The sequence below is a fragment of the Macaca fascicularis genome, chromosome 12 (assembly GCF_037993035.2).
Source record: "Macaca fascicularis isolate 582-1 chromosome 12, T2T-MFA8v1.1".
Lineage (NCBI taxonomy): Eukaryota > Metazoa > Chordata > Mammalia > Primates > Cercopithecidae > Macaca > Macaca fascicularis.
Window position 1 is genome coordinate 103165829 of NC_088386.1, and position 12407 is coordinate 103178235.

The following is a 12407-nucleotide window of genomic DNA, read 5'->3' on the forward strand; positions in this document are numbered from 1 at the left end:
TAAATCAATAGAGCTTTGTCTCTTTTTCTCTTGTTAGATGAATTTCCAATTGGAAATGTCATTTAAAGACAAAGAAAGAGCTCTGATGACTTCAGGAAACCAAATCACGCCTCTTCTATGAAACTTCCTCCTCCTTCCTGCCCTCCTCCAAACCCTTAGATGCTTTTCTCACTTCTTGCTTTTAATCTCTCCTCTCCTCCTGCCCAATCACTTAGCCCAAATGGGATGGAAGTGCTAAGTGGCTGCTCCCTCCCTCCTCTCAGCTGTGCCACATTTGGGTGCTCCTAAAAGGCATCTCCCAGACTGCTGTTGGCACCAGAGTCCTATGTTCGCAACCCCTTTGCTTAAAACTAAAAGACAAAGCATGTATTTAAAAGATGGCTGAGACATATGTGTGACTACTCTGCTTCCAAAGAGACTATAACAGACCGCAGTAAAAAGTACCTGGTACAGGGTCAGAAAATGAATAATTCAAACTTTTCCTCACATGCTGAATTAACCTTGACTTATTTCATGCCTCCCCGCCCCCATCACACCGACTTTGCTTCTCTCTGGGCTGGAGTGGGCTGGAGTCATTCAGGTGTGCATTTTAATCCCTCCTGGAAACTTCTGCTCTATTTGAATCACGGAAAGTGAGAGCGATTGAATAAGTGTGAGCTCACTGCCCGCAGGAAGGGGTGTCATGTGGAAGCCCACAGTGACCGGTGCTTGGGGCTTTAGCCACACCCGTGTAAAATGATCACGGATGTCCTTTCACTAATATTGCCGGCCAGAGGCTAAGGTGACTTGGGATTTTGGAAATATCCCTCTTTTCCTTCTCACAACACTAATTTTTCTTTAAAAAGTCTTTTTCCCAATTTCCTTCTATTACCCCCAATAATAAAAACTGCCTCCTTCATTGCACCAAGAAAATAAAAACTCTTTTCTGACCCAGCTCTTAGAAGGCCGGCAGAGTAGGCGCTCTTCTCTGTTTTAAAGTCGCCTCATATTCCACAATACAATTACAGAATGTGGTGGTATCTTTCTCCCTTTATGTTAGGCATAAAGCCATCCAGGGGAGCAAGGTCTATGAAATAGGAAAGCCCAATTTGCGCCCACATTGTATTCGTAGGGTCTTCCTCCGACCCACTTGGCAGGGGGAGTAGAAGGTGGTCAGAAGACGCATGTACAAGACCAGCTGAAAGGGGGATATGAACACGCCTGGGTACGTAGTATGGTTTTCTTGGTCAGGCTATGAAATAAATACTGTGTGTCTTAAAGGTGATGTCTTTAAAAGAAGACAATGCACTCCGAGGTGAAAGGAAATCTGGGTTTTGCTTTAAGAAGCTTGTTCTCATAGGTAGGGCAAGGCTCATTTCTGTAAGAATGCTCTCAGCACTGTCCCACAGAACTTTCTGGAATGATGGAAATGGCCTGTCTCTGTGTTGTCCAATATGATAGCCACTACTCACATGTGGCCATTGAATGATTAACTTTTAGCTACATGACCGAGAATCTGCATTTTTAATTTTATTGACTTTTAATTTTTATTTAAATAGCCACATGTGCAAGACAAGGTGACCAGACAGATCCTATTCTCTGCTCCCTTTGTTTGTTTGCTTGTTTGTTTAGAGCCAGCCCTTAGTATATCTATTCCCAATACTCCCGCCAGAAATTCTTTCAGCATTATCAACGAGGAAGGAAGGGAGTAGCTTCCTGGATTGGATTCAGCTTCCTGTAGGTGCCAGGCCTGGGAAAAGTGCTTCCACGTATCAAACTCATTTATCTGTGGTTGAATTCTTACAACTCTGCTCTATAGGACACCCTGTCCTCATTTTATAGCTGAGGAATCTAGAGGTGACAAATTTTGGTAAGTGAACTAAGCAGAAACGGAGTTTGAGTCTTTGCATCCAGTCAGATAATCTTTCCATTACAAAGAAGTGGTGTTATTCCCAATGCTATCCCCATTTCACAAAGAGGGGAAACAAGTCACTAATTACAGAATAAAGTCCAGGGAGAAGTGGTAGGCACAGAAGTTTGCAGTCTGTGGCTATGCATGTCTTTCAGATTCAAGTGTCTAATAAACTTTCACTTCTTGGTGGCCAAGGTGTGGCAGGCAGGCCTGAAATCACCAATTCAAAGTCTCTTGTTACTGAAGCATGTTTGAGACCTGCAGGGAGGAGGAGGCCTCTATCAGAGCAAAGACTTTGGAGCTGCTTCCAGTCTGAAACTTCCTTAGCATTGAAAAAAGCACTCTTCGTTCAAAATCGCTCAGTGCCTGGACTCAGAGAAAGTGGGAGAGTTACCAAGCCTCGGGTACGTCTGGCACCCCTAGCCACGGTACTAACCAGGAGGGTGATGAGGAGAAAGCTTTTCTCTGCTGGTAGCCATTCGCGCAAGAAGTTTCCTAGAAGGTGATGTTGATTGTAATTAGAGCCTCCTCTCTCGGGGCGGGGGGGCGGGGGGCGGTTGTCTCAAATCCCAGTCCTGCAAATGCAGCTGGTGGCTGGGAAGCTGCCGCCTGGCATTCTCTCCGGAGAGAGCCTCAGCTGCTCTTGCTGTCTAGAATGATCACTTGGTGTAGTTTCCCAGGGTATGGGGTAGGGGGAGGGGGAAGATGGCAGCTCGGCCATGATGCGAAGTGGGCAGTGACCGTCATGCAGGCGGCTTTTCACAGCGTGTGTCTGCCCCTGCCCGGGCAGCAGACTTCAGTTCCTCCCTGGTCCCTTGCTGGCTGTTCACTTTCTACACCAATGAGCTCTGAGGTGACAAGTTCAATTCCCAGCTCTGTCAAACCTGCATTTTCTTCCCTGACCTACTTTCCCCACTCTGCAGCGTTGGAACAATGCCTCGCTCTGTTCCCTGTTTAGACCCATCTTTTGCCTGCGCTGGTGCAGAAGCCCAGGCCTTTGCCAGGCTTTTTGCCTTGAATCCCTGACAAGTGTTGATGGGAAAAGAAAAAAAGAGAAGGGGGAAAAAATCCTTGCTATAAAACAGTCCAGCTCTCCCACAGATGCCCAGCCTCCGGAGGGAGTGAAAGCTGCTCAGCAGCAAGGAAAGAAATCAAAAGGTTGTGCTTCTCCTCTCATCACCTCTACCCTCTCCCTAGCCCCCCAGGCACAGTGAGAAGAAACTGAGGCAATGCCAAGAACACCCCGACCTCGTGAGCTTCAAAGAAACTGCTGCTGCACTTCCCGGTTCTAACCGAGGCACCTCCAAGCCCACTCTCATCCAAACTCTCAAAACACTCCCCTTGGGTGAGCTGTCCCTTGAAAGGAACAGGGCTGGGCCTTCACAAAGGCTCCTGTGAGACTTCTACCCACGATGGGTCTGGTAGCACCAAGGGATTTCTCATGCTATGACCACAGACATCATCAAGAGGGTAGAGAGACCAAGTGGCCAGTGAATTGGCACACATGAAGATTCTTTGTGATCTGTAAAGAAAGTGTAAAATCTGCAACAAAACTGGGATAATCTGACATGGGAAGAGGTGGATGGTGCAGAAGAACAATAAAATAATAGCCAGTCTTTATTGACTGGTTGCTTTATGCCACCACTGCTCTGTGTGCTTTTACATGTATAAAATGTGTATTTGTCAAAAGACCCTTTGAAACAGGCACTACTGTCACTCCCATTTTATAGATGATGAAGCCCAGGACAGCGCAAGGCTAATGAGTGGCCCTGCACCCATGGGGTGTCTCCAGAGCCTGCACCTGTTACCCTCAGCTCACCCTCCCCTCTGCTCCATCTTACACTCCAAGAACAGCTTGGTGGGCTGTGTCCTCCACAGCATGCCAGCAGCCCCTCCTCCCACTCCAGCAAACCCCAGCCAAGACCACTCTGGCCCTATTCCTCCACACGAACCCGAAACAACAGCCGCCTCCAGAACATCCTCCCTACTTCAGTTACTCCATGAGTTTCCTAAGATAATGTGGGCAAACATTTCTCAATAACCCCTGTGGACAGCTGCCCATGCTGGGCACAGATAGGGCCTTCCCTGAGATCACCCCTCCTTAGACCCTCCCAGTCTGGGGTGCGCACATAGTCAGTCTGTGCAGAGAAGTGTTTAGAGGAAATCTGCTGGGGGACAGCAGGGGATGATTTTCCTCTTGGATAAAAGGAAAGAGCTCTACAAGGAACATGCTTTTTGCATCCTCTTTTCTGTTTGGCCCACTGCCACATGAGGACACAGAGTTTAGAGTTGAAGCATCTTTCTCGAAATTATGAGGGAAATCACCTCTGAGATATTAAGGATAAAAATGTGAAAAGTCCCAGGAACTTGATGTCATTGAGCTGCTCCACCAACCCTGGAACTGCTGACTTCCAAACTTATTGTTAGATTTTAAAAGATTAATTTATATGGTTAGTCTACCACCAGTTAGGATTTTCTATTACTTCCAGCCCAAAGCACCTAACTGATAGAGTTACCTAAAAGCAGGCCCCCAGAAAGGGTGTGAAATGACTTCATCTTCTCAGTGTTGGCCCTGCCTACCCCACTGCTACTCACCTGACTGACTTATCTCCTGCTCCTCTCCCCACATGCTCCAGGAAAGGCCAACCTGGACGTCATCCTGCCTCATTTCCTGGACCCTGCAATCACTCCTCCTTCTACTGGAAAATTCCTCCCCCATCTTCCCAAGGCTGCTTTCTTCTCTCCACTGACTTCATCTTGTCAGAGAGAAGTCCCCTGAGCACCCAACTTTGAGTAGCCACCCAGCAACTCTGTCCTAGACACAATTTCCTTCATAGAAGTTATCACTCGATATAAATATCTTAATTGTTTGTTTAATGTCTCCACACTTGACAGTTTGTTTGTCTTACCCAGAACATTACTTGGCTTGTAGCAAAAGCCTAGACATTGGTGGGCACCAGAATCCCCTGCAGTGTTTTTTTTAGGAGTTTCAGTGGGTCCTTCTCCTCCTCTTTTTCCACCCGCTACTTCTTCTCTTCCTCCTCTCCTCCTCTTCCTTTCTCTTCTTTCTTTCCTCCTTCATCTGCTCCTCCTTCAAATCTGACTGATGCCCTTTGTGCCTCCATTGATGGTGCAGATGAACTATGTCCCATGTTAATCTTTCCAAATCATTAGAATCACAGTACAATCCAAAAGCTGAAATCTCAGTTTGATCATCTCCAGTAAGGCTTGATCTTTAGGTATCATTCTTAATTGGGATGCTGTGATGGAATGACAATGTGAGGCTGTTTTTAAGCTTCTTGTATTCGTTTCACTGTATCGCTATGGTGGTTTTTAGTCTTTCAGACATTTTAATCTATGCTTAATTATGCTCATTCCCAGAGGCTCCTTAAAAGTAAATGGCACCATTTCTTAAAAATCAAATAAATAATACACATGAGGCCTGCTAGGACTTGATAGGAGCCTATCTGAGCAGTTGAAGGAATGGCTGCCATCAGAGGACCCGAGAACAAGGGTTTTAGAGAATCATCACCTTCCCTTTCAGCATTCACAGCCGCTCAAGACAAATCTCCGAAGCCTGGGGAGATAGAGTCTTTGCCAACCCTGTTCCCTAGCCTCTCCTCTCAAATTGAAATTGAATCTGCTAAACTGGATTGGTTTTTGTGATCACTTTACCAAGAAGGATAACTGTAATTCATCTTTCTTCCAAAAGAGGCAACATGGAGTCCATCCCGGAGCACCGGGGAAAGGGAGGAGAGGCTGTCCTGCCACTCTGCACTAACAACAAGGAACAGTGTAAGCTTGGGGCATCGATGTCCCTTTCTAGGGCACCCGGAGCTCTTTCAGCTTGCGAATGGACATCTGCTGATTTTGCCTGTCTAGAACCTGGTCACTGTCTGCCACACTTTGGATCTTCCCTTGTGGCAAGCAGTCAAAGGCACCATCAGTTAAGGCTCCGCACTCTTATCTAGCCAAGAGGTTGGAATGAGGCCCAAGCTGGGTCAGTCAGATTTGCATAGGAATTTTAACCTTGAACAGGAAAAGGAAAGAAATTGAAGATGACGTGAAACACTGGTACTTCCCTAAAGAGACTATTACTTCCTGCTACTTAAATTCTCTAGTTCCAGTACTTTCTGATACTTGATTTTCAGCGTTGGCTTTTGCTAAATGACTTCAATTAACTCCTCTTTTCCCTTGTGAGTTGCCACAGTAAAATCTGTAACTTACAACAAAAGTACCCTAAATTATAGACTTTTTAATCAATGCAGTCCAGAGTTTGACACCTGCTCCCACCACTGAGGCCTCAGATTATGTTTATGTTATATGTCCTTGACTAACTCAGGTATTAGCATAAATAATGCCCAAATAATTATCTCTCCTCCCCATCCCCCCAAAAACTCTCGGTCACTTCTTCCCCTGATCTGCCATGTAATTCTCAAGTAGACAACACAAACGGCAGTTGCAGAGGCTAAGGGGGAAAAAGTGTTTAAAAAAAAAAACTTAGATATCTGTCTTAAAAGTCATGAATGAACTAAAGGAAACTGTGTTCATAGCACCTGACTCACATGATTACTGTGGGTGAGCCATCAATATGTAGATAGAAAGAAAATAATTGGCATAAGCTCCTTGAAATTTCTGCCTACAGCCTCCCCAAGGAGGCCTTGGGGAGATTCAGATAGCATTTGAACAGCCAGGGTTCCGTAATGAGAACTGACGTTCTAGTGTGTAGTACAAAAGGCATTTCCCTCCCGGAACCATGAAAAGTACTTTAATCAGCCAAAACGTTGCTACTGTGAAAAAAAAAAGGAGGGGAAGGGCATAAAACAGCCCCCTCGTTTATTGTTTCTCCACCACTGCTATGCCCAACTCCTATTGAATGGACGAGCCCCTTTGGCATCATCTTATGCCTACCTCATTAATGCCATTTGCTCACTGCTATGCCAGAAAACCCAGCTGATTCACAGGAAACCCTGAGCTGAAGGTTGCCTGGGTTTCAAGTTGCTTATGCACACAATTCACACTCCATGTGTTAGAAGCCCCCTCCATTCTGCAAATCACTCAGTGAGCCTGAAAAGTGGGAAACTGGCTTTGTGCTGTCTCTGGCTCCTCCCTGAGCAGTCAAACCCCAGGATGCTCACAAAATATTTGATTCCTTGTAAACTCAAAACAACCATCACAAAGAAGGAGAAAAGGTCAAATCCTCAAGTGAGGTACCCGGAGTGAACAGTCTGAGATACTGGAAAAGGTAAGCTGGGAAAATAATCAGACTCCTCTAGCAGAAGCTAAAGATAAAACAAGGCTTGCTTCATGCCCAAGGCAGGCATTGAGCAGGTTCCATTCTGAGAGGTTCATTGGAGGGTGAGGTCTCCTTCTCCATACACATCCCCTCGGTCATCCTCTGTGGTATCCACTCTTGCCTCCTGGCATGCTATGTTGTTCTTTGTCCCTTCCTTCTAGCTGAAGCAAATACTCTGTTACTAATCATTGTGGTTACCCACATCATTCACAGACAATATTTTCAAGGCAATAATTGTGGAATAACTTAGTGAGGCATCAGATTCTGAGGATTTTGGATATATATGCAGATTGCTTTATACAAATGGTCAAACACATCCTTTAACACATGTGCAGAATCTAAGAACTGAAATATGATTGAAGTCACACCCCTTTCCTGAGGGAATCCTGCATTGACTTACTGGTGTGTGTGGGTTATAAAGACCTAGCCCCTTGCCCTGATTCAGGACATCTCTGAAAATCCATTCCAGCTCCAGAGTACCCCTGTAAGACATGGGGTAAAAAACAAAACAAAACAAACAAACAAAAAATGCCATGTTGCACTGCAGTCCAACATCTCCCTCTGCTCAGTCCTGCTTTACTTATTCCCTCAACAATGTTGACCCTGAGAAGACTTCCCAGGGAACTTATTGCATTAAAATAAAATTGAAAAAAAGCTAGAAAAGACGGAACAGGTCTTAAAACCCAACCCCCTACCCAGTCCACCCAGTAGGACTCACTTCTGTGCTATCCTAGAGATAATCAAATGGCCTTCCCTTTAACCTTCCAAGTGTTAGGGGTTCCTGGATTCTTACACGGAAATGAAGAGCAGAAAACGCTCTTTGGGGTAGGCAAATCTCTGACATCAGAGACATTCGACACCATGGAATTCTGTAAAGTGATGAACTGGGGGCCAGAAAGAGAGAACAGCTGCTTGGCCAAAGGGTGCTACATGAAATTATTAAAATGTGATGCTCGGTCGGGTGAGGTGGCTCATGCCTGTGATCCCAGCACTTTGGGAGGCCGAGGTGGGCAGATCACTTGAGGCTAGGAGTTCAAGACCAGCCTGGCCAACATGGTGAAACCTCATCTCTACTAAATATACAACAAATTAACTGGGCACAGTGTGGTGGTACGTGCCTGTAATCCTAGCTACTCAGGAGGCCGAGGCAGAAGAATCACTTGAACCTGCGAGGCGGAGGTTGCAGTGAGCCAAGATTGCACCACTGCACTCCAGCCTGGGTGACAGAGAGAGACTCTGTCTCAAAAAAAAAAAAAAAAAAAAAAAAAAAGTGTTGCTCCAGTATATATGAATATCAAAATGCTGGCAGAGAGAAAATATCAAATAGTACCCTGGTACTGGTACTGTGGGCTGAATGTTCGTGTCCCTCCAAAATTCATATGTTAAAAACTAATCCTCCGTTCAGTAGTGTTAAGAGGTGGAGACTCTTAGGAGATAATTAGGTCACAAGGGCTCCACCTTTATGAGTGGTATTAAGTAACTTTGTAAAAGAAGCCTGAGGGAGCTTGTTTGCCCCTTTTGCCATGTGAGGACACAACAAGAAGGTGCCATCTATGAAGTAGAGAATGAGACCTTACCAGACACCAAATGTGTTGGTGTTTTGATCTTGGGCTTCCCAGCCTCCAGAAGCAAGAAAATTCTGTGAGCAAGAAATTTCTGTTTATAAATGACACAGTCTAGGGTATTTTTATAGCAGCCCAAACAGACTAAGACACCTAGCGTCCTTTCCCTTATAAAACCAAGCTAATGAAGGAATACAGTGGGCAATTCTGCCAAGAGTGGTATAGAAACAACACAGGGAATTTATGATAAAAGGCCAAGGAAATGGGCAAGAAAAAAGGAGCTAAGAATACACGGACACTGCAGAGAGAACCATTAAACAAGCATCATGCTCCTGGCTTATCTCCTTTGCACACTGAGCTCCCAGAGGCTTCCCACAGAGCTCAGCACAGTGAAGACTGACACAGAGAGAGTTTGGCTTGTCACGTGTCTAGCATGGCAGAGAAAAGTTGAACGAGAGGCTCTTAAACATGGAGTCAGCCAATTTCTAATAGTGAATCTGGATATTAATTTTTGCAATTTTTGCAATTTTTGCAGTTACTGTCTACGGACATGGTTATCAACGTTTTTGATATGGCCTAAACTAAAGATGGAGAAAAAGTGAGCTGATGATGAGTTGGTGTGGATCTTCTTTTGGTGGGAGAAGAAGTTTTACCTGAGATCAGACTCTAGATTGTAAAAGAAAACTCCCCACAAAGGGACAGGCAATATGTATGAGTGTGTGTCACATCCAGAACAAGACACTGGGGGTGGTAAGACCTGTGGACCTTTGTAAAATATATTCCAAACACTTTTCTGGCTAAACGATTACGTTTGTGGCTAAATTTCACTGTTGGTCTGCCAGTTTGCAACTCCCGCTCTAAAAGGTGACTGTCTTCCCAGATCATCTGAAGCAATCGTCTGCTGCTCACACTCAGAGGGCGCATTGATGGCCTCCCAGTTAGGCTTCTGTTTTATTCCTTGTCAAAGAATAGCCTCCGCAACCACCCCTACCCCCTCCGCTGACTCCTCTCTGGTGTTTGCAGCCACCATTGCTATTCACCATTCCTAGATTAGAAAAGAAAGCCAATGCACCTGCCAAAATGGAGAGGAAGAAAGAGACCAAATTTGGTAAAGAATGTTGAATAACATCAGCAGAAAACTAAAGGCAGGGTGAACACTGTTCCTCCAAGGTTGCTCAGATGTGATAGCCCAGCTATTTATATAGAATCCCACTTTGGCATCTGAAGGCAGCTTCCTCATTCTTGAAGAAAAGGAAAGCATGGACATCTATTCAATACCTGGACCATGTCAACCAAATACCAGCTACCTTACCCCGAGGGTCCCAGAAGAAAGCAGGGTGGGGATGTGACCAAAGTACATTTTTCTTTTAGCCCTTGAAGACTCTGATTCTTAGGCCACGGTTCAGCTAATTTTCATTATTTAACAAGTCAATATGCCTATGAAAGCAGGAATGCAGGAACCAAAGGAATAATCCATACATTAAATGTTTGAAACCAATAGTAATACAGACTAAAACTTAAAGAACTTAGACTTAAACTGTGAACATGTGGACAAGAAAATTGCTTCTGTTTTCAAAGCTCCTAAGCAAAGGACCCACGTCCCAATGCCACACACTGTTCTATTTTCTGAGGCTGTGATCAAAAGCACATACCTGACCTAAGTACCTGAGATGAAAGTGGGAAGAAAGACAATAAATTCAAAATCAAAATCAAATGGAGTCATTTACAATGGGACCACCCAAACTTCACATTGGAAAGGAAATAGAATTTTTTTAAAGCAGAAACATCTTCTAGAATGATTTCTCTAACCCAATTACTTTACAGATAGAAAGACTAAGGTTAAAAGTGGTTACGTGATGAGACCATATCTTAGTCAGCTTGGTCTGCTAGAACAAATTACTCTAGACTGGGTGGATTACACAACGCTTATTTCTCGCGATTCTGCAGGTTGGGAGGTTCAAGAGCAAGGATCCATTAGCAGATATGAAGTGCAGTGAGGACCCTCTTTCTGGTTTGCAGACAGCTGTCTTCTCTCTGTATCCTCACAAAGTAGAGAACAGAAAAAGGAAAAAGCAAGTTCTCTCCTGATCATTCATACGAGGGCACTAATCCCATTCATGAGGCCCCAACCTTGTGACCTAGTGACTTCCCAAAGGCTCCACCTCCCAATGCCATCACATTGGGGGTTATACCAATTTTGCAGGGAGCACAACACGAAGTCCATAACAGACCAACTTTATGTGCTAATTATTACTTCAGGGCTTGAGGATGTTCAGTCATGTCATAGTTTCCATTGTGAACTTCATCTCTAATTGGCCAAACAGTTTCATCTCATTCCTGAGATGATTTGTGTCTTGGCTTGTCCCCATTTGAAAACCCTCTTTAAACTCCTAAAACTGGATATTCAATTTGACAAATATGTATTAAGCACCTCATGTATATCCAACTCTATTCTAGGTGCTAGAGTTCCAGTGGAGAGGGGTCTGTGGAGAATAAGATGAGCAAGGAGATTATGCTCTGAAGGGAAGATGTTTAGAAGCATTAGTTGGCTAAGAATTCAAATGTATTAACCTCATTTTGTTGCAGTTAATGTCTTCATGTAACTTAGATCGTCTCATTCCTTTACATGGGTGTTCTTTTGTAAAAACAACTTGGACTTTCTCAGAAACTACATCCAAAGACATGACTTGTAATATGTATCAGTACTATTGTTATCACAGGATTAAAAATAACAATGCTAAGGCAGGTTGCAGACATTGTTTACATCCACCCCATGACCTCTAGCATCAGTCTACATAAGAATCCAGCAACATCTGGAATGGATCATGGAGGGGCACTAGAAAAGTATTAGAAGTAGACTGGTAAAAAGGAAAAGAAAAAAAAAAAAAAGAAAGAAGAGAAAGAATGGAGAAAAACAACCAGGAGGGAGAAAAAATAACACTAATAAAAAGATGGAGCCAGAGAATGAAACAGAGAGAGGCAGAGAAAGCATACTGGGACGAGGTGAAGGCCAGGGAGGGACAGCCTAGGCACATTATCTAGGGAGGTGCTCATTCCTGAAGGGCCTAGAGGTCTTGCTTTCCCCACCCTTTTCCCAGCCCTGGTACCAAGGGCCCCTTAGTGACCACATCAGTGCCATTGGTACCCAACACTGGCCAGTAACACATGTAATACCATCTGGGTGTAGAGGAAGAAAAACTGCTGGATTAAGTTCTCTCTTTTATGCCACTCCTTCCTAAAGCTGCTCTTTCATTCCAGGCCACACCAAGGTCTCTTCCTCTCCATTCAGGCTTGGTGAGCTGTTGAGCATTTAGGGATTGTTGCTTACTGCATGTAACTTTTGTGTCTCCAACTGGTGTGTGAGCAATTTGAAGACAGGCATCATGTCTAATTGTCCAGAAGGCCAAGGAAAGGGATGGGTACATAGTAGCTTCTCATTTAATGACTGAATGAATAATTGATCAATTGGTTAGTTGTGATGATATTGTTCATCTGCAGAGCTGGAAACAGAGATAATGAACTTCAGCTCATTATTTGATCTTGGGTCACCCACTCATGCCTGCATCCCCCGAAATACAAGAGATCCCCTATCCTGTTCCCCTAAGCACCCACATCATCGCACGCAACAGGTGTTATAAAAAGAGCTGAGGGTGATACT

The 12407-nt window shown here is 44.5% G+C and overlaps 1 long non-coding RNA gene across 1 annotated transcript in view; it reads right to left on the reverse strand.

Annotated features, from left to right (window-relative positions):
• The window catches only part of LOC135966448 (uncharacterized), a 67917-nt gene that overhangs the window by 38423 nt on the left and 17087 nt on the right, over positions 1–12407 (reverse strand). The gene's annotated exons all lie outside the window — the stretch shown is intronic.